At 43.4% G+C, this 26776-nt stretch overlaps 1 pseudogene; it reads left to right on the top strand.

Annotated features, from left to right (window-relative positions):
- Positions 1-3098: 3098 nt before the first annotated feature.
- The window catches only part of LOC147981519 (uncharacterized), a 38338-nt pseudogene continuing 14660 nt past the window's right edge, over positions 3099-26776 (top strand).

The raw sequence follows: 26776 nt of genomic DNA on the forward strand, positions 1-26776 counted from the left end.
TAACCTTTTCTTCTCCCATTCCTCGAATGGAGTTATCTCTTTGTTCTTTGTGGGGACTCAGTTCAGGACATGACATGCGGTCAATATCGCCTCCCCCCACCATGCCTTGGAGAGACCCGAAGTGTCTAACATGGCGTTAACCAAATCTGTTAGAGTACGGTTCTTTCTTTCGGCCACCCCATTTGACTGAGGTGAATAGGGAGGCGTCCTCTCATGGATTATACCATGTTCCTCACAAAAAACATCAAATTCATTGGAAAATACTCTCCACCACGGTCGGACCTAAGCCTCTTGATTTTTTGATCAAGTTGGTTTTCCACTTCAGCTTTATAGATCTTGAAAAAGTTCAAAGCATCATCCTTAGATTTCATAAGATACACACGGTAGTATCTAGTGGAGTCATCAATTAACGTCATGAAATATTTCTTTCCACCTTTTGTCAAAACACCATTCATTTCACATAGATCTGAATGTATGAGCTCTAGTGGTGCAAGATTTCTTGTTTCCGCAGTCGTGTGAGACTTACGAGGTTCCTTAGCTTTCACACACACTTGACACTTAGATCCCTTGACAGTGGTGAAACTAGGGATTAAGTTCGACTTCGCTAGTCGTGACATGCAACCAAAGTTAACATGACAAAGACGTGAATGCCACACATTTGATTCACTATTGTTGCAAATATGATTATCAACTTTATTGCAAACGTCTGATAAGGATAAATGAAATAGGCCTCCTGACTCATAGCCTTTACCAACAAAGGTTCCATACTTGGATATTACAAATTTATTCGACTCAAAGACAAGCTTGTAGCCATCTCTACACAGAAGAGATCCGCTAACAAGATTTTTATTGACGGGGGGGGGGGGGACATAATGCACGTTCTTCAGCCGCACGATCTTCCCCGAAGTAAACTTCAGATCGACCATGCCAACACCACGAGCAGAGACACTTGAACCGTTGCCATCAGCACGGTTGAAGTCCCTGCGGTCTGATAAGACGAAAACATGGAAATATCACCGCATACATGCACATTAGCACCCGTGTCAATCAACCAGTCAGGAGAATGACATACTGAAAGAATAGTGGGAAATATACCATACCCAGCATCCTTCATGTCAGTGTCTCCAATGACAACATTAGCGGTCTTGCCTCCTTTCCCAGGATAACGCTTGTCATAGCGATTAGGCCAACTAGGAGCCCAATGATCAGGATCCCCACACACATGACAAGCACCTTTCTTCTTGCCATTCTTCTTCTTGAAGTTCGTGTGTTGCACAACCTTGTTCTTCCCATCAAACTTTACTTTACCATCAAACTTGCCCTTGTTCTTGAACTTGTGGGGCTGAAAGTTCTGCTTCTATACCACATTGGCACTAGATCCTCCCTCAATACCTCGAGCACGTGTGTCCTTTGCTCTCGCCTTTTCTTCCACATCAAGAGTGCCAATGAGATCCGGAACAGAAAACTCCTGCCTCTTATGCTTCAGTAAGGTAGCAAAGTTCCTCCATGAAGGAGGAAGCTTAGTGATGATACCTCCGGAAACAAACTTGTCCGGTAGCACACAACTGAAGTGCTCAAGTTCTCTAGCAAATGACTGTATCTCATGAGCTTGCTCAACCACAAAGCGCTCTTCAGTCATCCTGTAATCATAGAATTGCTCCGTGATGTACAGCTCAGTGCCAGCATCCGAGACCCCAAACTTGGCCTCGAGTGCATCCCACATATCTTTTTCATTATCAATTGACGCATAAGCATCAACTATGTTCTCACCAAGAACACTCAAGAGAGCAGTCTTAAACAGAGTATCCATTTTCTGAAAGGCTTGTGCCTGTTGAGCATCAAGCTCCCCTTCAGGTTTGCCAAGAGTGGCGTCATAGCAACTCATGGTTTGAAACCATAAGACTGCTCTCACGCGCCACCTCTTATAGTGGATACCCTCAAACATAGGAGGTCTCATGAAAGCAACAAAACCACTTGGTGTAAATTGCCTGTAATAAGGTTTTTGGATTGTTGGAAATATGAGCAATTTACCAAATGATTTTATTAACAGAAATACTAGATAAAGCATGACTAATATAATAGAGAGAAAACAAGTCATGCTTTCTGACAGAGAGAAGGTAAATAGCTTCTGCATATATGAACAGTAGCCTAGCATATCTATAGCAGACAGTAGAACTAGTTGCATACATGAAGTAGAACCTAACATATCTAGAGCAAGTACTAGTACGAGAAACTGTGGCAGGACATCTAACAGAAAGAAGAACACGTACGGGACAACAGCAGAATTAGCACTGGACTTGGGGTCGGTGTCCTCGCCAGCCATGTCGTCGAGGAGGTTGTCGACGTCGGGGAAGAAGTCGTCGGAGTCCGGGGCGTCCGTGACGAATGAGTCAGTCAGTAGTCGCGCAGAGCGCTCCCCAAAAACCTTATCACCCTTCTCCAGACAGCAGCAGCTCGGAGATGGAACCGATGGCGAGAGGAATGAGAAGTTCTGGTGCTCATTCCCGCGACCCGCGGCGCGTCGTGACGAGGCGTGGCGAGGCGGGCGGCGGAGGAGGAGCGCGCGTGGATATCCCTCTTGTTCTCATGCTCCTACAAGTGGGGAAAGAACCTCCCTTATAAGGAGGTTCAACTCCCACTAAACTAGCAATGTGGGACTAAATTTTAGTAGTATTCCTTGCCTTGTACAAATGGGCTAAGTGGGCCGCTAGGATTTATTAGGAATTTCTGAAATAGTTGTTGGGCTGCCCAAAATAGACTAAATTCCAGCAAGATATAGCCGCATCGTGGGCGTTACAGGCGTCGAGGTCGAGGTCGATAGCGTCCTTTATGGCTGGTTGGGGGGCGGGGGCGTGTGGAAGCGGGTGCGTTTTTGAGGAAAATGGGGGAAATGGTGCTGGCTGCCACCGACCGGCGGGCCCGGGGAGAGGAGTAGGCGCGCGCGCGTTCATATCATGTCCGCGCCGACGCAAATCCGGCTCAAAATTGAACCTGGAATGGGTCGCCCGCGGACGAAAAACGGACGCGCGTCTGTTTGGGTTAGCGCGTTGGACCGCCACTTTTGTCCGCTCCGACCCAAACGGATGCGGGCGGACGAAATGGATCGCCTCATTGGAGTTGCTCTAACCTGGCATCCAGGCTTCTTGCATGGTCACCTGCCAGCGATCCCGGTCAACATCGGCGACTTCGGCGTTCCCAAGTTCAAACTTGATTTCACGGGCAAAATCGCCGAGATCCTCAAACAGCTGGGCCTCGTTCTGCCGTTCAGCATGGGTTCTGACCTGTCGGACATGGTGGAGGACGACGGCACCGGCTTGCCTTTGGTGGTTCGTGACGTTATCCATAAGGCTGTTATCGAGGTCAACAAGGAAGGGACGGAAGCCGCGGCTCTCACCATGATGATTGCGGCTCCTGGAGCTGCTCCCATGGCAATGCTGGAGCCGAGGGTGGATTTCGTCGCTGGCCATCCTTTCGCGTATTTCATAGTCGAGGAGGCGTCCGGCGCGATCATGTTTGCAGGGCATGTCGTCGACTCTAGCAATGGCAGCGGCCCCGTGCGGATTGGGAAACGAAAACATGAGGGTGCACTTAACGAGGAGCGGCTACCTGCTAGAAGATTCGAGTTGTTGCCGGTGACGAGAAACCCGCCGGCGCAGTTCGACACAATAGGCCTGACTGGCTCCAGTGGCCTGGCAATGCTCGCTGCCAGGCTCACGAGGCCCGTCGCCGAGGGGAGCACGGATGGCAATCTAGTCTTCTCGCCGCTGTCCATCTACGCCGCTCTCGCACTCCTGGCCGCCGGCGCCCGGGACGCCACACTGGACGAGATACTCCGCGTCCTCGGAGCGAGGACGCGCGGCGAGCTCGAGAACTTCGTGTCGCGCTTGGCAGCCGACACGCTCCAGGATGGCGTTCGCGTGCGGTGTGTGGAGCGACCTAATGCGGCCATTGAAGCCGGCCTTCCGTGAGGCTGTGGTGGGCACGTACAAGGCAGAGGCTAGCACCGTCGACTTCCACGGCGCGCCGGAGGAAGCGCGCGGCCAGATCAACGCGTGGGCGGCTCAGGCGACGAGGAACCTTATCGACTCGGTCCTCCCAGAGGGGTCGATACACCGAAGGACCCAGGTCGTGCTCGGCAACGCAATGTACTTCAAGGGCATGTGGGAGGACCAGCCGTTTGACATGAGAGATGAGACACACCACGCACAAGCCCTTCCACCGGCTGGACCGCGGCCAGGTTGACGTACCCTTCATGCAGAGCCGGGAGTCGCAGTTCGTTGCCGTGCACCACGGGTTGAAGGTGCTCAAACTCCGGTACAGGATGGGGGCGCCAGATCACGAGGGCACCACAAAACATCCTCCTCCATTGGGCCGTCCTGATTCTGATCCCTACAACTACAATGGTGCTCCTCGCCAAAAAAAAAAACTACAATGGTGTTGGTGCTGCTCCGTACATCCATCCCGGCCCTAGTGCTGCATACAACCGTGGGGGTGGGGGTCCGTCTCCAAATTATTTTCCCGTCAGACCTCACCCATACTCCCACCTCCGTTCGGCAACTCCTTCTCTCCCCACACCTATCCGAGGCCATATCCTCCTTATGGTGCACTTGGCCCCGTTGGCTACCCTCCTAACCCCTACTTCCCCCGCCATGATGCATTTGGCAACAGCTACTACGCGCCTAATACATGGGCAGGACATGCTTATCCATCCCCATCCCAGTGTGCAGCTGTTCCGTGGGTGCGCTCCGGCTCTGACTATACCGGGCCAACACAATTCTCCATGTGCATCTTCCTCCCGGATGCCTACGACGGCCTATGGTGGCTGCTAGACATGATGGCATCCCGGCCTGGGTTCCTGCACGACCACCTGCCGATGCAGCGAATCGCCCTCCGCGAGCTCCGGATGCCAAAGTTCAAACTGTCTTTCCATAGCAGTGTGGCCGCCGTCCTCAAGAAGTTGGGGCTCCAGCTGCCGTTCAGTGAGCACGGCGACCTATCTGACATGGTAGAGGAAGACCGCTATGGCTTGCCGATAGTGGTGGGGGATGTCATCCACAAGGCTATCGTCGAGGTAAACGAGCAAGGGACTGAAGCTGCCACGGTCACCACCGAGTGCGGCTATGGAGGATGCAGCTGATTGCCGCCGCCATCTCCACAAGTGGGTTTCATCGTCAACCATCCATTTGCCTACAACATAATGGAGGAGGTGACACTAGTAAAAAAAGGGTCATTAGTCCCGGTTCATAAGGGCCTTGCCGCTGGCTAGAGCTCCACCTTTAGTCCCGGTTGGTAACATTAACCGGGACTAAAGGTAATTTTTTTTAATTTTTTTCTCGATTTTCAAATTTCTGAATTATTTTATAATTTAATCTCTAATCACCCACCCCTCATCACTGCTCAATTTAACCTCTAATCTGTAATCACCCCTCATCATTCCAAATCATCTAATTTCCCGACCGGTCACCCATCCCTCTCACTACTCCAGCCCGGGCACGCCTAACTTTCGGGTTCTATTCTTCTTCGTTTCCAAGTCTGCACTTGTTGTTTTCCTAACAATAGTAAGATGTAAATCCTATTAACCCTTGGGACTTTAGCTTGAGCATGAAGTCACACATTTCACTGTTTGAGTTTGAAACTATTATTTTACAAAACAATAATTATTTAGTAACACTAATATTTCTTGAATAAATAGTTTGACCATAGTTTGATCACAGTTTGACTAGATTTGACCAAAATTCAAAAAAACCGAAATAATTATTTAGTAACACTAATATTTCTTGAATAAGTAGTTTGACCATAGTTTGACCATTGTTAGACCATAATTTGACTAGATTTGACAAAAATTCAAAAAAACTAAAATGATTATTTAGTAACACTAATATTCTTCAATAATTATTTAATAACACTAATACTTCTTGAATAAAGAGTTTGACCATAGTTTGACCAGATTTAACGAAAATACAAAAAAACTGAAATGTGAGCATAACTTTTTATCCTTGTAGAATTTGAGGATTCTAAAAATTTGCAAACAGGCCGTAGGCAAAGGGCATCACACCCTTTAGTCTCAGTTCGTGTCTCAAACCGGGACTAAAGGGCTCAGGTGAACCGGGACTAATGCCTTAGCCGCACGAACCGGGACCAATCACTAGTGCAGAACCAGGCAATAGCACCGGTTCGTAAGGCCCTTTAGTGCCGGTTTAGGAACCGGCACTAGAGTTTCGGCACTAAAGGCCCCCCCCCTTTAGTACCGGTTCAGCACGAACCGGTGCTAAAGGGAAACCACATGGCACGAGCCAGCTCCGGGGGCGGGGAGCCCTTTAGTACCGGTTGGTAACACCAACCGGTACTAAATGGTTGTGGGTTTTTGTTTTATTTTGTATTTTTCAATTAAATTTGTGTTATCAATTTAATTTAGGATTGTTTTACGTTATAATGAGTTGTAGTCGTCATCATCATCATCATCGCATATTAATAAATAAATAAACTCTAGCTAGCTAAAAATCATCATAGTAGTCTAATTACCACTATTTAATCATCATAGTCATTACCGCTAGCTATCTAATCATCATCAACGCTGGCTAGCTTAAAGAGGAAACATTCACTTTGTAACAGAAGCAAAGATATCATCAAGTTCAACATAATCATCACCAACATCGAGGTTCAGGACACGGACATGAGACAAGTACTAATTAAGCGCATGAACTAGTAGCTACTGATCCTGCTGCTCCCTCTCAGGTAGAATAGCATAGAACATGTATAGCTCTCCTGATTCATCATACTAGAGCATGCAGATGAATCTGTCTCCTAATCTTGGGTTGCGCTTCTCCTTGCTTCCCCCTAGTACTTCTCTGCGATCGTTAACAATTTTGCTCCAATCTTTCACTATTAAGCATTCTTCGTTTTCAGAAATCCTGAATGCACTCATGTGCAATGTAGGAAATCTTGGTCGTAAGCTAACCATTGACATGCGACCTTTTGTCTCGATCCACTGAGGCACAACTGTCATCGGAAGTCTCTGTTGAAGAACATCGTATAGTAATTAATATACTAAGCAATGAAAGTTTAGTTTCAAAAATAATGTATGCAAAAGATGCACTAATTAAGGACAAATATTTAAAATCTTACCATCTTTCGATTATAGATGTGACCATAGTTCAATACGATCACCATTGGTCGCACGTTTTGAGTATTAACATTTCTAAGTTCAGGAAAAAAATTTGTCTTGACAGTATTAAGATCCTCAAGCCATGAAACATAATGACTTATCTCCTTGCAGTTTAGTTGAGCCCCGGGGCAGTAGTAGGTCCTGTCTACCAAGCGCCGGACATGTTTGCTTGAACCGAAATAAGCTGACAATACAAATTAGTTGTCAACTATTTTTGAATAAACTGTATCAAAGACATAAACACATATGCATGCATGGTTGAGAAAAACTCACCAAATGGTAGAACTGGAGGCGTTTGCACATCGACCCAGATGTCTATATGACCTTCAATATCATCTTCCGGACGAATATCAAAGGTGATAACCATATCAGGCTCAAATGCATAAGCCTTGCATAGTGCTTGCCAAGTTTTGCATTCAAAATGGGTGTATGTGTCTTCATTATATAATTTGACGTTGAAAGTATACCCATGCTCTGTCTTCAAGTAAACTCTCTTTACCTCCATATCATCTATAGCACTAAAACCTATCTTATCCAAGACAAAAATTCTTGCATGGCAGGGGATGCGCTAGTAGAATAGTGAAAATTTAAAATTATAAGTTAAAGCAAATGAAGCATAAGTTTTGCATTCAAATAATAATTGACAAAGTGACTTACTGTATCAACTTCGAATGTCTCATCCAGCTTGATGCTGAAGCGCCTACCATCAACAATGAAATTTTTGTCGCACAGGCCGCGCTGGTCTTCACAGTGTTCGCACATAATGAAATCCTTTTCGTCGTCAGATGACATTTCCTATGTTCATATAGGTGAAACATTAAACACCTATATCTAGCCAAATATATATTCATCTAACATTTGACATTAATATATCTAACTATATTCATCTCTAACAATTGACATTACTTTTCTATCTAATTCATCTAACATTTGACATTAATCTAACATTTATATAAACTCAAATTATATATAAAAAATTAAATAAACAGAAAAACGCATTAACAAATAATATTTTACTTAGATCATCAAATCTCAGATACCTAAATTTTCTTACTAAAAATAAACTAGTTATATTAATTATTGAACTAGTTCAAATCTCATATACCTAAATAAACTAGTTCGACAATTTTCTTACTAAAAATAAACTAGTTATATTAATTATTCAACTAGTTCAAATCTCATATACCTAAATAAACTAGGTCGACAATTTTCTTACTAAAAATAAACTAGTTATATTAATTATTCAACTAGTTCAAATCTCTAGTTCGACAATTTTCTATCTATAGCTAATTCATCTAACATTCGATCATCTAATTAACTTTTCTAAAAAACAGAAAATAAGTAAAAAAAAATGTGTGTGTGTATGTGTGTGTACGTATATGTGTGTACGTATGTGAGTGTGTGTATGTGTGCATGTACGTGTACGTATATATGTGTGTGTATATGTGTGTGCCCCCGTACGCCGCCACACCGTACGTACGAGCGGGGGCGCCGGCGTACGGGGCGGGGGCGGCGTACGTACGGGCGGGGGCGTAAGGGGCGGCGGCGTACGTGTGCGACGACGACGGTGGGGAGAGCGCGAGAGATGTACCGCGAACGACGACGGACGGCGGCGTGCGGCGTTCGGGGCGGCGGTGCGAGACGGCGACAACGACGGGCGGCGGCGGGGACGACGACGACGACGGACGACGGGCGGCGGTGACGACGGGCGACGGGCGCGCGCGAGAGGTTGAGACGAAAGAACTGGAGATCTAACTGAATTTTCGTAAGTGTTGTATGAAGGAAATATGCCCTAGAGGCAATAATAAAGTTATTATTTATTTCTTTATATCATGATAAATGTTTATTATTCATGCTAGAATTGTATTAACCGGAAACATAATACATGTGTGAATACATAGACAAACTAAGTGTCACTAGTATGCCTCTACTTGACTAGCTCATTAATCAAAGATGGTTATGTTTCCTAACCATGAACAAAGAGTTGTTATTTGATTAATGGGATCACATCATTAGGTGAATGATCTGATTGACATGACCCATTCCATTAGCTTAGCACCCGATCGTTTAGTATGTTGCTATTGCTTTCTTCATGACTTATAAATGTTCCTATGACTATGAGATTTTGCAACTCCCGTTTGCCGGAGGAACACTTTGGGTGCTACCAAACGTCACAACGTAACTGGGTGACTATAAAGGAGCACTACAGGTATCTCCCAAGGTAGATGTTGGGTTGGCGTATTTCGAGATTAGGATTTGTCACTCCGATTGTCGGAGAGGTATCTTTGGGCCCTCTCGGTAATGCACATCACATAAGCTTTGCAAGCATTGCAACTAATAAGTTAGTTGTGAGATGATGTATTACAGAACGAGTAAAGAGACTTGCCGGTAACGAGATTGAACTAGGTATTGGATACCGACGTTCGAATCTCGGGCAAGTAACATACCGATGACAAAGGGAACAACGTATGTTGTTATGCGGTCTGACCGATAAAGATCTTCGTAGAATATGTAGGAGCCAATATGGGCATCCAGGTCCCGCTATTGGTTATTGACCGGAGATTTGTCTCAGTTATGTCTACATTGTTCTCGAACCATAGGGTCCGCACGCTTAACGTTACGATGACAGTTATTATGAGTTTATGCATTTTGATGTACCGAAGTTAGTTCGGAGTCCCGGATGTGATCACGGACATGACGAGGAGTCTCTAAATGGCCGAGACATAAAGATTGATATATTGGAAGCCTACATTTGGACATCGGAATCATTCCAGGTGAAATCGGCATTTTACCGGAGTACCGGGGGGTTACCGGAACCCCCCGGGGGGTTTATTGGGCCTACATGGGCCTTGAGGGAGAAGAGAGAAGGAGGCAGGAGGTGGCCGCGCGCCCCTCCCCTTCCTAGTCCGAATAGGACAAGGGAAGGGGGGGTGGCGGCCCCCCCTTTCCTTCCTCTCTTCCTCCTCTTTCCCCTCTCTCCTTGTCCAACTAGGAGTCCTACTCCCGGTGGGAGTAGGACTCCCCTTGATGCGCCCTCCTTGGCCGGCCGCCCCGTCCCCCTTGGCTCCTTTATATACGGAGGCAGGGGGCACTCTAGGAAACACAAGTTGATCCACGTGATTGTTCCTTAGCCATGTGCGGTGCCCCCTGCCATCATATTCCACCTCGGTCATATCGTTGTAGTGCTTAGGCGAAGCCCTGCGTCGGTAGAACATCATCATCGTCACCACGCCGTTGTGCTGACGGAACTCATCCCCGAAGCTTTGCTGGATCGGAGCCCGGGGATCGTCATCGAGCTGAACGTGTGCTAAGAACTCGGAGGTGCCGGAGTAACGGTGCTTGGATCGGTCAGATCGGGAAGACGTATGACTACTTCCTCTACGTTGTGTCAACGCTTCCGTTGCGATCTACAAGGGTACGTAGATCATACTCTCCCCTCTCGTTGCTATGCATCACCATGATCTTGTGTGTGCGTAGGAAACTTTTTGAAATTACTACGTTCCCCAACAGTGGCATCCGAGCCTAGGTTTTATATGTTGATGGTATATGCACGAGTAGAACACAAGTGAGTTGTGGGTGATATAAGTCATACTGCTTACCAGCATGTCATACTTTGGTTCGGCGGTATTGTTGGACGAGACGACCCGGACCGACATTACGCGTACGCTTACGCGAGACCGGTTCTCCCGACGTGCTTTGCACATAGGTGGCTTGCGGGCGACTGTCTCTCCAACTTTAGTTGAACCGAGTGTGGCTACGCCCGGTCCTTGCGAAGGTTAAAACATCACCAACTTGACAAACTATCGTTGTGGTTTTGATGCGTAGGTAAGATTGGTTCTTACTTAAGCCCGTAGCAGCCACGTAAAACTTGCAACAACAAAGTAGAGGACGTCTAACTTGTTTTTGCAGGGCACGTTGTGATGTGATATGGTCAAGACATGATGCTAAATTTTATTGTATGAGATGATCATGTTTTGTAACCGAGTTATCGGCAACTGGCAGGAGCCATATGGTTGTCGCTTTATTGTATGCAATGCAATCGCGATGTAATGCTTTACTTTATCACTAAACGGTAGCGATAGTCGTGGAAGCATAAGATTGGCGAGACGACAACGATGCTACGATGGAGATCAAGGTGTCGCGCCGGTGACGATGGTGATCACGACGGTGCTTCGAAGATGGAGATCACAAGCACAAGATGAAGATGGCCATATCATATCACTTATATTGATTGCGTGTGATGTTTATCTTTTATGCATCTTATCTTGCTTTGATTGACGGTAGCATTATAAGATGATCTCTCACTAAATTATCAAGAAGTGTTCTCCCTAAGTATGCACCGTTGCGAAAGTTCTTCGTGCTGAGACACCACGTGATGATCGGGTGTGATAGGTTCTACGTTCAAATACAACGGGTGCAAAACAGTTGCGCACGCGGAATACTCAGGTTATACTTGACGAGCCTAGCATATGCAGATATGGCCTCGGAACACAGAGATCGAAAGGTCGAGCGTGAATCATATATAGTAGATATGATCAACATAGTAATGTTCACCGATGAAACTACTCCATCTCACGTGATGATCGGACATGGTTTAGTTGATTTGGATCACGTGATCACTTAGAAGATTAGAGGGATGTCTATCTAAGTGGGAGTTCTTAAGTAATATGATTAATTGAATTTAAATTTATCATGAACTTAGTCCCTGATAGTATCTTGCTTGTTTATGTTGATTGTAGATAGATGGCTCGTGCTGTTGTTCCATTGAATTTTAATGCGTTCCTTGAGAAAGCAAAGTTGAAAGATGATGGTAGCAATTACACGGACTGGGTCCGTAACTTGAGGATTATCCTCATTGCTGCACAGAAGAATTACGTCCTGGAAGCACCGCTGGGTGCCAGGCCTGCTGCTGGAGCAACACCAGATGTTATGAACGTCTGGCAGAGCAAAGATGATGACTACTCGATAGTTCAGTGTGCCATGCTTTACGGCTTAGAATCGGGACTTCAACGACGTTTTGAACGTCATGGAGCATATGAGATGTTCCAGGAGTTGAAGTTAATATTTCAAGCAAATGCCCGGATTGAGAGATATGAAGTCTCCAATAAGTTCTATAGCTGCAAGATGGAGGAGAACAGTTCTGTCAGTGAGCATATACTCAAAATGTCTGGGTATAACAATCACTTGATTCAATTGGGAGTTAATCTTCCAAATGATTGCGTCATTGACACAATTCTCCAATCACTGCCACCAAGCTACAAGAGCTTTGTGATGAACTATAATATGTAAGGGATGAATAAGACTATTCCCGAGCTCTTCGCAATGCTAAAAGCTGCGGAGGTAGAAATCAAAAAGGAGCATCAAGTGTTGATGGTCAACAAGACCACTAGTTTCAAGAAAAAGGGCAAAGGGAAGAAGAAGGGGAACTTCGAGAAGAACAGCAAGCAAGTTGCTGCTCAAGAGAAGAAACCCAAGTCTGGACCTAAGCCTGAAACTGAGTGCTTCTACTGCAAGCAGACTGGTCACTGGAAGCGGAACTGCCCCAAGTATTTGGCGGATAAGAAGGATGGCAAGGTGAACAAAGGTATATGCGATATACATGTTATTGATGTGTACCTTACTAATGCTCACAGTAGCACCTGGGTATTTGATACTGGTTCTGTTGCTAATATTTGCAACTCAAAACAGGGACTACGGATTAAGCGAAGATTGGCTAAGGACGAGGTGACGATGCGCGTGGGAAACGGTTCCAAAGTCGATGTGATCGCGGTCGGCACGCTACCTCTACATCTACCTTCGGGATTAGTATTAGACCTAAATAATTGTTATTTGGTGCCAGCGTTGAGCATGAACATTATATCTGGATCTTGTTTAATGCGAGACGGTTATTCATTTAAATCAGAGAATAATGGTTGTTCTATTTATATGAGTAATATCTTTTATGGTCATGCACCCTTGCAGAGTGGTCTATTCTTATTGAATCTCGATAGTAGTAATACACATATTCATAGTGTTGAAGCCAAAAGATGCAGAGTTGATAATGATAGTGCAACTTATTTGTGGCACTGCCGTTTAGGTCATATCGGTGTAAAGCGCATAAAGAAACTCCATACTGATGGACTTTTGGAACCACTTGATTATGAATCACTTGGTACTTGCGAACCGTGCCTCATGGGCAAGATGACTAAAACACCGTTCTCCGGTACGATGGAGAGAGCAACAAATTTGTTGGAAATCATACATACAGATGTATGTGGTCCGTTGAATATTGAAGCTCGTGGCGGATATCGTTATTTTCTCACCTTCACAGATGACTTAAGTAGATATGGGTATATCTACTTAATGAAACATAAATCTGAAACATTTGAAAAGTTCAATGAATTTCAGAGTGAAGTTGAAAATCATCGTAACAAGAAAATAAAGTTTCTACGATCTGATCGTGGAGGAGAATATTTGAGTTACGAGTTTGGTGTACATTTGAAAAATTGTGGAATAGTTTCGCAACTCACGCCACCCGGAACACCACAGCGTAATGGTGTGTCCGAACGTCGTAATCGTACTTTACTACATATGGTGCGATCTATGATGTCTCTTACTGATTTACCGCTATCGTTTTGGGGATACGCTCTAGAGACGGCCGCATTCACGTTAAATAGGGCACCATCAAAATCCGTTGAGACGCCGCCTTATGAACTGTGGTTTGGCAAGAAACCAAAGTTGTCGTTTCTGAAAGTTTGGGGCTGCGATGCTTATGTGAAAAAGCTTCAACCTGATAAGCTCGAACCCAAATCGGAGAAATGTGTCTTCATAGGATATGCAAAGGAAACTATTGGATACACCTTCTATCACAGATCCGAAGGCAAGACTTTTGTTGCTAAATTCGGAAACTTTCTGGAGAAGGAGTTTATCTCGAAAGAAGTGAGTGGGAGGAAAGTAGGACTTGACGAGGTAACTGTACCTGCTCCCTTATTGGAAAGTAGTACATCACAGAAAACTGTTTCAGTGACACCTACACCAGTTAGTGAGGAAGCTAATGATGATGATCATGAAACTTCAGATCAAGATACTACTGAACCTCGTAGATCAACCAGAGTGAGATCCGCGCCAGAGTGGTACGGTAATCCAGTCCTGGAAGTCATGCTACTAGATCATGATGAACCTACGAACTATGAAGAAGCGATGGTGAGCCCAGATTCCGCAAAATGGCTTGAAGCCATGAAATCTGAGATGGGATCCATGTATGAGAACAAAGTATGGACTTTGGTTGAGTTGCCCGATGATCGGCAAGCAATTGAGAATAAATGGATCTTCAAGAAGAAGACTGACGCTGACGGTAATATTACTGTCTACAAAGCTCGACTTGTCGCAAAAGGTTTTCGACAAGTTCAAGGGGTTGACTACGATGAGACCTTCTCACCCGTAGCGATGCTTAAGTCTGTCCGAATCATGTTAGCAATTGCCGCATTTTATGATTATGAAATTTGGCAGATGGATGTCAAAACTGCATTCCTGAATGGATTTCTGGAAGAAGAGTTGTATATGATGCAACCGGAAGGTTTTGTCGATCCAAAGGAAGCTAACAAAGTGTGCAACCTCCAGCGATCCATTTATGGACTGGTGCAAGCTTCTCGGAGTTGGAATAAACGTTTTGATAGTGTGAGCAAAGCATTTGGTTTTATACAGACTTTTGGAGAAGCCTGTATTTACAAGAAAGTGAGTGGGAGCTCTGTAGCATTTCTGATATTATATGTGGATGACATATTACTAATTGGAAATAATATAGAATTTTTGGATAGCATAAAGGGATACTTGAATAAGAGTTTTTCAATGAAAGACCTCGGTGAAGCTGCTTACATATTAGGCCATAGGCTCTATCATGTATGCAATGCTGTGTACCAGACCTGATGTGTGCCTTGCTATAAGTTTGGCAGGGAGGTACCAAAGTAATCCAGGAGTGGATCACTGGACAGCGGTCAAGAACATCCTGAAGTACCTAAAAAGGACTAAGGATATGTTTCTCGTATATGGAGGTGACAAAGAGCTCATCGTAAACGGTTACATTGATGAAAGATTTGACACTGATCCGAACGATTCTAAATCGCAAACCGGATACGTGTTTACATTAAACGGTGGAGCTGTCAGTTGGTGCAGTTCTAAACAAAGCGTCGTAGCGGGATCTACATGTGAAGCGGAGTACATAGCTGCTTCAGAAGCAGCAAACGAAGGAGTCTGGATGAAGGAGTTCATATCCGATCTAGCTGTCATACCCAGTGCATCGGGTCCAATGAAAATCTTTTGTGACAATACTGGTGCAATTGCCTTGGCAAAGGAATCCAGATTTCACAAGAGAACCAAGCACATCAAGAGACGCTTCAATTCCATCCGGGATCTAGTCCAGGTGGGAGACATAGAGATTTGCAAGATACATACGGATCTGAATGTTGCAGACCCATTGACTAAGCCTCTTCCACGAGCAAAACATGATCAGCACCAAGGCTCCATGGGTGTTAGAATCATGACTGTATAATCTAGATTATTGACTCTAGTGCAAGTGGGAGACTGAAGGAAATATGCCCTAGAGGCAATAATAAAGTTATTATTTATTTCCTTATATCATGATAAATGTTTATTATTCATGCTAGAATTGTGTTAACCGGAAACATAATACATGTGTGAATACATAGACAAACTAAGTGTCACTAGTATGCCTCTACTTGACTAGCTCATTAATCAAAGATGGTTATGTTTCCTAACCATGAACAAAGAGTTATTATTTGATTAATGGGATCACATCATTAGGTGAATGATCTGATTGACATGACCCATTCCATTAGCTTAGCACCCGATCATTTAGTATGTTGCTATTGCTTTCTTCATGACTTATACATGTTCCTATGACTATGAGATTATGCAACTCCCATTTGCCGGAGGAACACTTTGGGTGCTACCAAACGTCACAACGTAACTGGGTGACTATAAAGGAGCACTACAGGTGTCTCCAAAGGTAGATGTTGGGTTGGCGTATTTCGAGATTAGGATTTGTCACTCCGATTGTCGGAGAGGTATCTCTGGGCCCTCTCGGTAATGCACATCACATAAGCCTTGCAAGCATTGCAGCTAATAAGTTAGTTGTGAGATGATGTATTACAGAACGAGTAAAGAGACTTGCCGGTAACGAGATTGAACTAGGTATTGGATACCGACGATCGAATCTCGGGCAAGTAACATACCGATGACAAAGGGAACAAGGTATGTTGTTATGCGGTCTGACCGATAAAGATCTTCGTAGAATATGTAGGAGCCAATATGGGCATCCAGGTCCCGCTATTGGTTATTGACCGGAGATTTGTCTCAGTCATGTCTACATTGTTCTCGAACCATAGGGTCCGCACACTTAATGTTACGATGACAGTTATTATGAGTTTATGCATTTTGATGTACCGAAGTTAGTTCGGAGTCCCAGATGTGATCACAGACATGACGAGGAGTCTCGAAATGGTCGAGACATAAAGATTGATATATTGGAAGCCTATATTTGGACATCGGAATCGTTCCAGGTGAAATCGGCATTTTACCGGAGTACCGGGGGGTTACCGGAACCCGCCGAGGGGTTTATTGGGCCTACATGGGCCTTGAGGGAGAAGAGAGAAGGAGGCAGGAGGTGGCCGCGCGCCCTTCCCCTTCCTAGTCCGAATAGGACAAGGGAAGGGGGGCGGCGCCCCCCCTTTCCTTCCTCTCTTCCTCCTCTTTCCCCTCTCTCCTTGTCCAACTAGGAGTCCTACTCCCGGTGGGAGTAGGACTCCCCTTGACGCGCCCACCTTGGCCGGCCGCCCCCTCCCCCTTGGCTCCTTTATATACGGAGGCAGGGGGGCACCCTAGGACACACAAGTTGATCCACGTGATCGTTCCTTAGCCGTGTGCGGTGCCCCCTGCCACCATATTCCACCTCGGTCATATTGTTGTAGTGCTTAGGCGAAGCCCTGCATCGGTAGAACATCATCATCGTCACCACGCGGTTGTGCTGACGGAACTCATTCCCGAAGCTTTGCTGGATCGGAGCCCGGGGATCGTCATCGAGCTGAACGTGTGCTAAGAACTCGGAGGTGCCGGAGTAACGGTGCTTGGATCAGTCGGATCGGGAAGACGTACGACTACTTCCTCTACGTTGTGTCAATGCTTCCGTTGCGATCTACAAGGGTACGTAGATCATACTGTCCCCTCCCGTTGCTATGCATCACCATGATCTTGTGTGTGCGAAGGAAATTTTTGGAAATTACTACGTTCCCCAACATTGTATATATAGGAGATGCCTTTAGTACCGGTTGGAGCCACCAACCGGTACTAAAGGCCAACTTTGGTCAGGCAAAGAGGCGGGAAGAGCAGGCCTTTAGTACCGGTTGGTGGCTCCAACCGGTACTAAAGGGTAGTCTTTAGTACCGGTTGGAGCCACCAACCGGTACTAAAGGCCTCGCGCTGCCACCCCAAAGTTTAGTCCCACCTCGCCCGGCGAAGGGCAGCCGCACTGGTTTATAAACCCAGCCGCGGCTACCTCTTCGAACTCCTCTATATAGCAGGCTTCTGGGCCTAATTAATTAGGGCGCGCTGCCCTGTGAGTCTGCTGGCCCTTCTGGGCCTGCATTTGCACACCCTAGGTCTCGCAGGCCCACTGGGCAGCGCGCCAACAAATTTTTTATATAGTTTTTTCTTTTCTGCATTACTTATTTTCTTCTATTTATTTTTGAGTAATTTTTATATAGTTTTTTCTTTTCTGCATTATTTATTTTCTTCTATTTATTTTTGAGTAATTTTTTTGTATAGTTTTTTTATTTTCTGCATTATTTATTTTCTTCTGGAAATTGAATGCTGCATACTGAACAATTAGGTAAATGACCGAAAAACAACAAATGATGTCAGAACATGTTGGAAATTGATGACATCGCTTTAAATGCTGCATACTGAACACAAAAGAAGTCCGGAGTTCAAATAAGTTTAAAAAACATTGAAGTGGCCATGTAACAGATGAGTTCTCGTCCGAAACCCTGATACTCCGAAAGAGTTTGTACAGTTTGTACATGAAGTGCGTCCAGTTTTTGCCGTGACCCTCTCTACTCTTTCGTGCATGCTATGCGGGTGATATGATGATACCATGCCAAGTTTCAACATTTTCAGGATTCATTTTGTAGTGATTTTCAATTTCACAGTCATTTAGCTCTCTAAACAATTAGGTAAATGACCGAAAAACAACAAATGATGTCAGAACATGTTGGAAATTGATGACGTCGCTCTAAATGCTGCATACTGAACACAAAAGAAGTCCGGAGTTCAAATAAGTTTAAAAAACATTGAAGTGGCCATGTAACAGATGAGTTCTCGTCCGAAACCCTGATACTCCGAAAGAGTTTGTCCAGTTCGTACACGAAGTGCGTCCAGTTTTTGCCGTGACCCTCTGTACTCTTTCGCGCATGCTTTGCGGGTGATATGATGATACCATGCCAAGTTTCAACATTTTCAGGATTCATTTTATAGTGATTTTCAATTTCACGGTCATTTAGCTCTCTAAACAATTAGGTAAATGACCGAAAAACAACAAATGATGTCAGAACATGTTGGAAATTGATGACGTCGCTTTAAATGCTGCATACTGAAAGTCCGGAGTTCAAATAAGTTTAAAAAACATTGAAGTGGCCATGTAACAGATGAGTTCTCGTCCGAAACCCTGATACTCCGAAAGAGTTTGTCCAGTTTGTAGACGAAGTGCATCCAGTTTTTGCCGTGACCCTCTCTACTCTTTCGCGCATGCTATGCGGGTGATATGATGATACCATGCCAAGTTTCAACATTTTCAGGATTCATTTTGTAGTGATTTTCAATTTCATGGTCATTTAGCTCTCTAAACAATTAGGTAAATGACCGAAAAACAACAAATGATGTCAGAACATGTTGGAAATTGATGACGTCGCTTTAAATGCTGCATACTGAACACAAAAGAAGTCCGGAGTTCAAATAAGTTTAAAAAACATTGAAGTGGCCATGTAACAGATGAGTTCTCGTCCGAAACCCTGATACTCCGAAAGAGTTTGTCCAGTTTGTACACGAAGTGCGTCCAGTTTTTGCCGTGACCCTCTCTACTCTTTCGCGCATGCTATGCGGGTGATATGATGATACCATGCCAAGTTTCAACATTTTCAGGATTCATTTTGTAGTGATTTTCAATTTCACGGTCATTTAGCTCTCTAAACAATTAGGTAAAGGACCGAAAAACAACAAATGATGTCAGAACATGTTGGAAATTGATGACGTCGCTTTAAATGCTGCATACTGAACACAAAAGAAGTCCGGAGTTCAAATAAGTTTAAAAAACATTGAAGTGGCCATGTAACAGATGAGTTCTCGTCCGAAACCCTGATACTCCGAAAGAGTTTGTACAGTTTGTACATGAAGTGCGTCCAGTTTTTGCCGTGACCCTCTCTACTCTTTCGTGCATGCTATGCGGGTGATATGATGATACCATGCCAAGTTTCAACATTTTCAGGATTCATTTTGTAGTGATTTTCAATTTCACAGTCATTTAGCTCTCTAAACAATTAGGTAAATGACCGAAAAACAACAAATGATGTCAGAACATGTTGGAAATTGATGACGTCGCTCTAAATGCTGCATACTGAACACAAAAGAAGTCCGGAGTTCAAATAAGTTTAAAAAACATTGAAGTGGCCATGTAACAGATGAGTTCTCGTCCGAAACCCTGATACTCCGAAAGAGTTTGTCCAGTTCGTACACGAAGTGCGTCCAGTTTTTGCCGTGACCCTCTCTACTCTTTCATGCATGCTATGCGGGTGATATGATGATACCATGCCAAGTTTCAACATTTTCAGGATTCATTTTGTAGTGATTTTCAATTTCACGGTCACTTAGCTCTCTAAACAATTAGGTAAATGACCGAAAAACAACAAATGATGTCAGAACATGTTGGAAATTGATGACGTTGCTTTAAATGCTGCATACTAAACACAAAAGAAGTCCGGAGTTCAAATAAGTTTAAAAAACATTGAAGTCGCCATGTAACAGATGAGTTCTCGTCCGAAACCCTGATACTCGGAAAGAGTTTGTCCAGTTTGTACACGAAGTGCGTCCAGTTTTTGCCGTGACCCTCTCTACTCTTTCGCGCATGCTATGCGGGTGATATGATGATACCATGCCAAGTTTCAACATTTTCAGGATTCATTTTATAGTGATTTTCAATTTCACGGTCATTTAGCTCTCTAAACAATTAGGTAAATGACCGAAAAACAACAAATGATGTCAGAACATGTTGGAAATTGATGACGTCGCTTTAAATGCTGCATACTGAACACAAAAGAAGTCCGGAGTTCAAATAAGTTTAAAAAACATTGAAGTGGCCATGTAACAGATGAGTTCTCGTCCGAAACCCTGATACTCCGAAAGAGTTTGTCCAGTTTGTACACGAAGTGCGTCCAGTTTTTGCCGTGACCCTCTCTACTCTTTCGCGCATGCTATGCGGGTGATATGATGATACCATGCCAAGTTTCAACATTTTCAGGATTCATTTTGTAGTGATTTTCAATTTCATGGTCATTTAGCTCTCTAAACAATTAGGTAAATGACCGAAAAACAACAAATGATGTCAGAACATGTTGGAAATTGATGACGTCGCTTTAAATGCTGCATACTGAACACAAAAGAAGTCCGGAGTTCAAATAAGTTTAAAAAACATTGAAGTGGCCATGTAACAGATGAGTTCTCGTCCGAAACCCTGATACTCCGAAAGAGTTTGTCCAGTTTGTACACGAAGTGCGTCCAGTTTTTGCCGTGACCCTCTCTACTCTTTCGCGCATGCTATGCGGGTGATATGATGATACCATGCCAAGTTTCAACATTTTCAGGATTCATTTTGTAGTGATTTTCAATTTCACGGTCATTTAGCTCTCTAAACAATTAGGTAAAGGACCGAAAAACAACAAATGATGTCAGAACATGTTGGAAATGGATGACGTCGCTTTAAATGCTGCATACTGAACACAAAAGAAGTCCGGAGTTCAAATAAGTTTAAAAAACATTGAAGTGGCCATGTAGCAGATGAGTTCTCGTCCGAAACCCTGATACTCTGAAAGAGTTTGTCCAGTTTGTACACGAAGTGCGTCTAGTTTTTGCCGTGACCCTCTCTACTCTTTCGCGCATGCTATGCGGGTGATATGATGATACCATGCCAAGTTTCAACATTTTTAGGATTCGTTTTGTAGTGATTTTCAATTTCACGGTCATTTAGCTCTCTAAACAATTAGGTAAATGACCGAAAAACAACAAATGATGTCAGAACATGTTCGAAATTGATGACGTCGCTTTAAATGCTGCATACTGAACACAAAAGAAGTCCGGAGTTCAAATAAGTTTAAAAAACATTGAAGTGGCCATGTAACAGATGAGTTCTCGTCCGAAACCCTGATACTCGGAAAGAGTTTGTCCAGTTTGTACACGAAGTGCGTCCAGTTTTTGCCGTGACCCTCTCTAATCTTTCGCGCATGCTATGCGGGTGATATGATGATACCATGCCAAGTTTCAACATTTTCAGGATTCATTTTGTAGTGATTTTCAATTTCACGGTCACTTAGCTCTCTAAACAATTAGCTAAATGACCGAAAAACAACAAATGATGTCAGAACATGTTGGAAATTGATGACGTCGCTTTAAATGCTGCATACTGAACACAAAAGAAGTCCGGAGTTCAAATAAGTTTAAAAACATTGAAGTGGCCATGTAACAGATGAGTTCTCGTCCGAAACCCTGATACTCCGAAAGAGTTTGTCCAGTTTGTACACGAAGTGCGTCCAGTTTTTGCCGTGACCCTCTATACTCTTTCGCGCATGCTATGCGGGTAATATGATGATACCATGCCAAGTTTCAACATTTTCAGGATTCATTTTATAGTGATTTTCAATTTCACGGTCATTTAGCTCTCTAAACAATTAGGTAAATGACCGAAAAACAACAAATGATGTCAGAACATGTTGGAAATTGATGACGTCGCTTTAAATGCTGCATACTGAACACAAAAGAAGTCCGGAGTTCAAATAAGTTTAAAAAACATTGAAGTGGCACGTAACAGATGAGTTCTCGTCCGAAACCCTGATACTCCGAAAGAGTTTGTCCAGTTTGTACACGAAGTGCGTCCAGTTTTTGCCGTGACCCTCTCTACTCTTTCGCGCATGCTATGCGGGTGATATGATGATACCATGCCAAGTTTCAACATTTTCAGGATTCATTTTGTAGTGATTTTCAATTTCACGGTCATTTACCTCTCTAAACAATTAGGTAAATGACCGAAAAACAACAAATGATGTCAGAACATGTTGGAAATTGATGACGTCGCTTTAAATGCTGCATACTGAACACAAAAGAAGTCCGGAGTTCAAATAAGTTTAAAAAACATTGAAGTGGCCATGTAACAGATGAGTTCTCGTCCGAAACCCTGATACTCCGAAAGAGTTTGTCCAGTTTGTACACGAAGTGCGTCCAGTTTTTGCCGTGACCCTCTCTACTCTTTCGTGCATGATATGCGGGTGATATGATGATACCATGCCAAGTTTCAACATTTTCAGCATTCATTTTGTAGTGATTTTCAATTTCACGGTCATTTAGCTCTCTAAACAATTAGGTAAAGGACCGAAAAACAACAAATGATGTCAGAACATGTTGGAAATTGATGACGTCGCTTTAAATGCTGCATACTGAACACAAAAGAAGTCCGGAGTTCAAATAAGTTTAAAAAACATTGAAGTGGCCATGTAGCAGATGAGTTCTCGTCCGAAACCCTGATACTCCAAAAGAGTTTGTCCAGTTTGTACACGAAGTGCGTCCAGTTTTTGCCGTGACCCTGTCTACTCTTTCGCGCATGCTATGCGGGTGATATGATGATACCATGCCAAGTTTCAACATTTTCAGGATTCATTTTGTAGTGATTTTCAATTTCACGGTCACTTAGCTGTCTAAACAATTAGGTAAATGACCGAAAAACAACAAATGATGTCAGAACATGTTGGAAATTGATGACGTCGCTTTAAATGCTGCATACTGAACACAAAAGAAGTCCGGAGTTCAAATAAGTTTAAAAAACATTGAAGTGGCCATGTAGCAGATGAGTTCTCGTCCGAAACCCTGATACTCCGAAAGAGTTTGTCCAGTTTGTACACGAAGTGCGTCTAGTTTTTGCCGTGACCCTCTCTACTCTTTCGCGCATGCTATGCGGGTGATATGATGATACCATGCCAAGTTTCAACATTTTTAGGATTCATTTTGTAGTGATTTTCAATTTCACGGTCATTTAGCTCTCTAAACAATTAGGTAAATGACCGAAAAACAACAAATGATGTCAGAACATGTTGGAAATTGATGACGTCGCTTTAAATGTTGCATACTAAACACAAAAGAAGTCCGGAGTTCAAATAAGTTTAAAAAACATTGAAGTGGCCATGTAACAGATGAGTTCTCGTCCGAAACCCTGATACTCGGAAAGAGTTTGTCCAGTTTGTACACGAAGTGCGTCCAGTTTTTGCCGTGACCCTCTCTACTCTTTCGCGCATGCTATGGGGGTGATATGATGATACCATGCCAAGTTTCAACATTTTCAGGATTCATTTTGTAGTGATTTTCAATTTCACGGTCACTTAGCTCTCTAAACAATTAGGTAAATGACCGAAAAACAACAAATGATGTCAGAACATGTTGGAAATTGATGACGTCGCTTTAAATGCTGCATACTGAACACAAAAGAAGTCCGGAGTTCAAATAAGTTTAAAAACATTGAAGTGGCCATGTAACAGATGAGTTCTCGTCCGAAACCCTGATACTCCGAAAGAGTTTGTCCAGTTTGTACACGAAGTGCGTCCAGTTTTTGCCGTGACCCTCTCTACTCTTTCGCGCATGCTATGCGGGTGATATGATGATACCATGCCAAGTTTCAACATTTTCAGGATTCATTTTTTAGTGATTTTCAATTTCACGGTCATTTAGCTCTCTAAACAATTAGGTAAATGACCGAAAAACAACAAATGATGTCAGAACATGTTGGAAATTGATGACGTCGCTTTAAATGCTGCATACTGAACACAAAAGAAGTCCGGAGTTCAAATATGTTTAAAAAACATTGAAGTGGCCATGTAACAGATGAGTTCTCGTCCGAAACCCTGATACTCCGAAAGAGTTTGTCCAGTTTGTACACGAAGTGCGTCTAGTTTTTGCCGTGACCCTCTCTACTCTTTCGCGCATGCTATGCGGGTGATATGATGATACCATGCCAAGTTTCAACATTTTCAGGATTCATTTTGTAGTGATTTTCAATTTCACGGTCACTTAGCTCTCTAAACAATTAGGTAAATGACCGAAAAACAACAAATGATGTCAGAACATGTTGGAAATTGATGACGTCGCTTTAAATGCTGCATACTGAACACAAAAGAAGTCCGGAGTTCAAATAAGTTTAAAAACATTGAAGTGGCCATGTAACAGATGAGTTCTCGTCCGAAACCCTGATACTCGGAAAGAGTTTGTCCAGTTTGTACACGAAGTGCGTCCAGTTTTTGCCGTGACCCTCTCTACTCTTTCGCGCATGCTATGCGGGTGATATGATGATACCATGCCAAGTTTCAACATTTTCAGGATTCATTTTATAGTGATTTTCAATTTCACGGTCATTTAGCTCTCTAAACAATTAGCTAAATGACCGAAAAACAACAAATGATGTCAGAACATGTTGGAAATTGATGACGTTGCTTTAAATGCTGCATACTGAACACAAAAGAAGTCCGGTGTTCAAATAAGTTTAAAAAACATTGAAGTGGCCATGTAACAGATGAGTTCTCGTCCGAAACCCTGATACTCCGAAAGAGTTTGTCCAGTTTGTACACGAAGTGCGTCCAGTTTTTGCCGTGACCCTCTCTACTCTTTCGCGCATGCTATGCGGGTGATATGATGATACCATGCCAAGTTTCAACATTTTCAGGATTCATTTTGTAGTGATTTTCAATTTCACGGTCATTTAGCTCTCTAAACAACTAGGTAAATGACCGAAAAACAACAAATGATGTCAGAACATGTTGGAAATTGATGACGTCGCTTTAAATGCTGCATACTGAACACAAAAGAAGTCCGGAGTTCAAATAAGTTTAAAAAACATTGAAGTGGCCATGTAGCAGATGAGTTCTCGTCTGAAACCCTGATACTCGGAAAGAGTTTGTCCAGTTTGTACACGAAGTGCGTCCAGTTTTTGCCGTGACCCTCTCTACTCTTTCGCGCATGCTATGCGGGTGATATGATGATACCATGCCAAGTTTCAACATTTTCAGGATTCATTTTATAGTGATTTTCAATTTCACGGTCATTTAGCTCTCTAAACAATTAGCTAAATGACCGAAAAACAACAAATGATGTCAGAACATGTTGGAAATTGATGACGTCGCTTTAAATGCTGCATACTGAACACAAAAGAAGTCCGGAGTTCAAATAAGTTTAAAAAACATTGAAGTGGCCATGTAACAGATGAGTTCTCGTCCGAAACCCTGATACTCCGAAAGAGTTTGTCCAGTTTGTACACGAAGTGCGTCCAGTTTTTGCCGTGACCCTCTCTACTCTTTCGCGCATGCTATGCGGGTGATATGATGATACCATGCCAAGTTTCAACATTTTCAGGATTCATTTTGTAGTGATTTTCAATTTCATGGTCATTTAGCTCTCTAAACAATTAGGTAAATGACCGAAAAACAACAAATGATGTCAGAACATGTTGGAAATTGATGACGTCGCTTTAAATGCTGCATACTGAACACAAAAGAAGTCCGGAGTTCAAATAAGTTTAAAAAACATTGAAGTGGCCATGTAACAGATGAGTTCTCGTCCGAAACCCTGATACTCCGAAAGAGTTTGTCCAGTTTGTACACGAAGTGCGTCCAGTTTTTGCCGTGACCCTCTCTACTCTTTCGCGCATGCTATGCGGGTGATATGATGATACCATGCCAAGTTTCAACATTTTCAGGATTCATTTTGTAGTGATTTTCAATTTCACGGTCATTTAGCTCTCTAAACAATTAGGTAAAGGACCGAAAAACAATAAATGATGTCAGAACATGTTGGAAATGGATGACGTCGCTTTAAATGCTGCATACTGAACACAAAAGAAGTCCGGAGTTCAAATAAGTTTAAAAAACATTGAAGTGGCCATGTAGCAGATGAGTTCTCGTCCGAAACCCTGATACTCCGAAAGAGTTTGTCCAGTTTGTACACGAAGTGCGTCCAGTTTTTGCCGTGACCCTCTCTACTCTTTCGCGCATGCTATGCGGGTGATATGATGATACCATGCCAAGTTTCAACATTTTCAGGATTCATTTTTTAGTGATTTTCAATTTCATGGTCATTTAGCTCTCTAAACAATTAGGTAAATGACCGAAAAACAACAAATGATGTCAGAACATGTTGGAAATTGATGACGTCGCTTTAAATGTTGCATACTGAACACAAAAGAAGTCCGGAGTTCAAATAAGTTTAAAAAACATTGAAGTGGCCATGTAACAGATGAGTTCTCGTTCGAAACCCTGATACTCC

This window comes from Triticum urartu, chromosome 3A (genome assembly GCF_056163025.1).
Source record: "Triticum urartu cultivar PI428250 chromosome 3A, HENAU_Tu73, whole genome shotgun sequence".
Taxonomy (NCBI): Eukaryota; Viridiplantae; Streptophyta; class Magnoliopsida; order Poales; family Poaceae; genus Triticum; species Triticum urartu.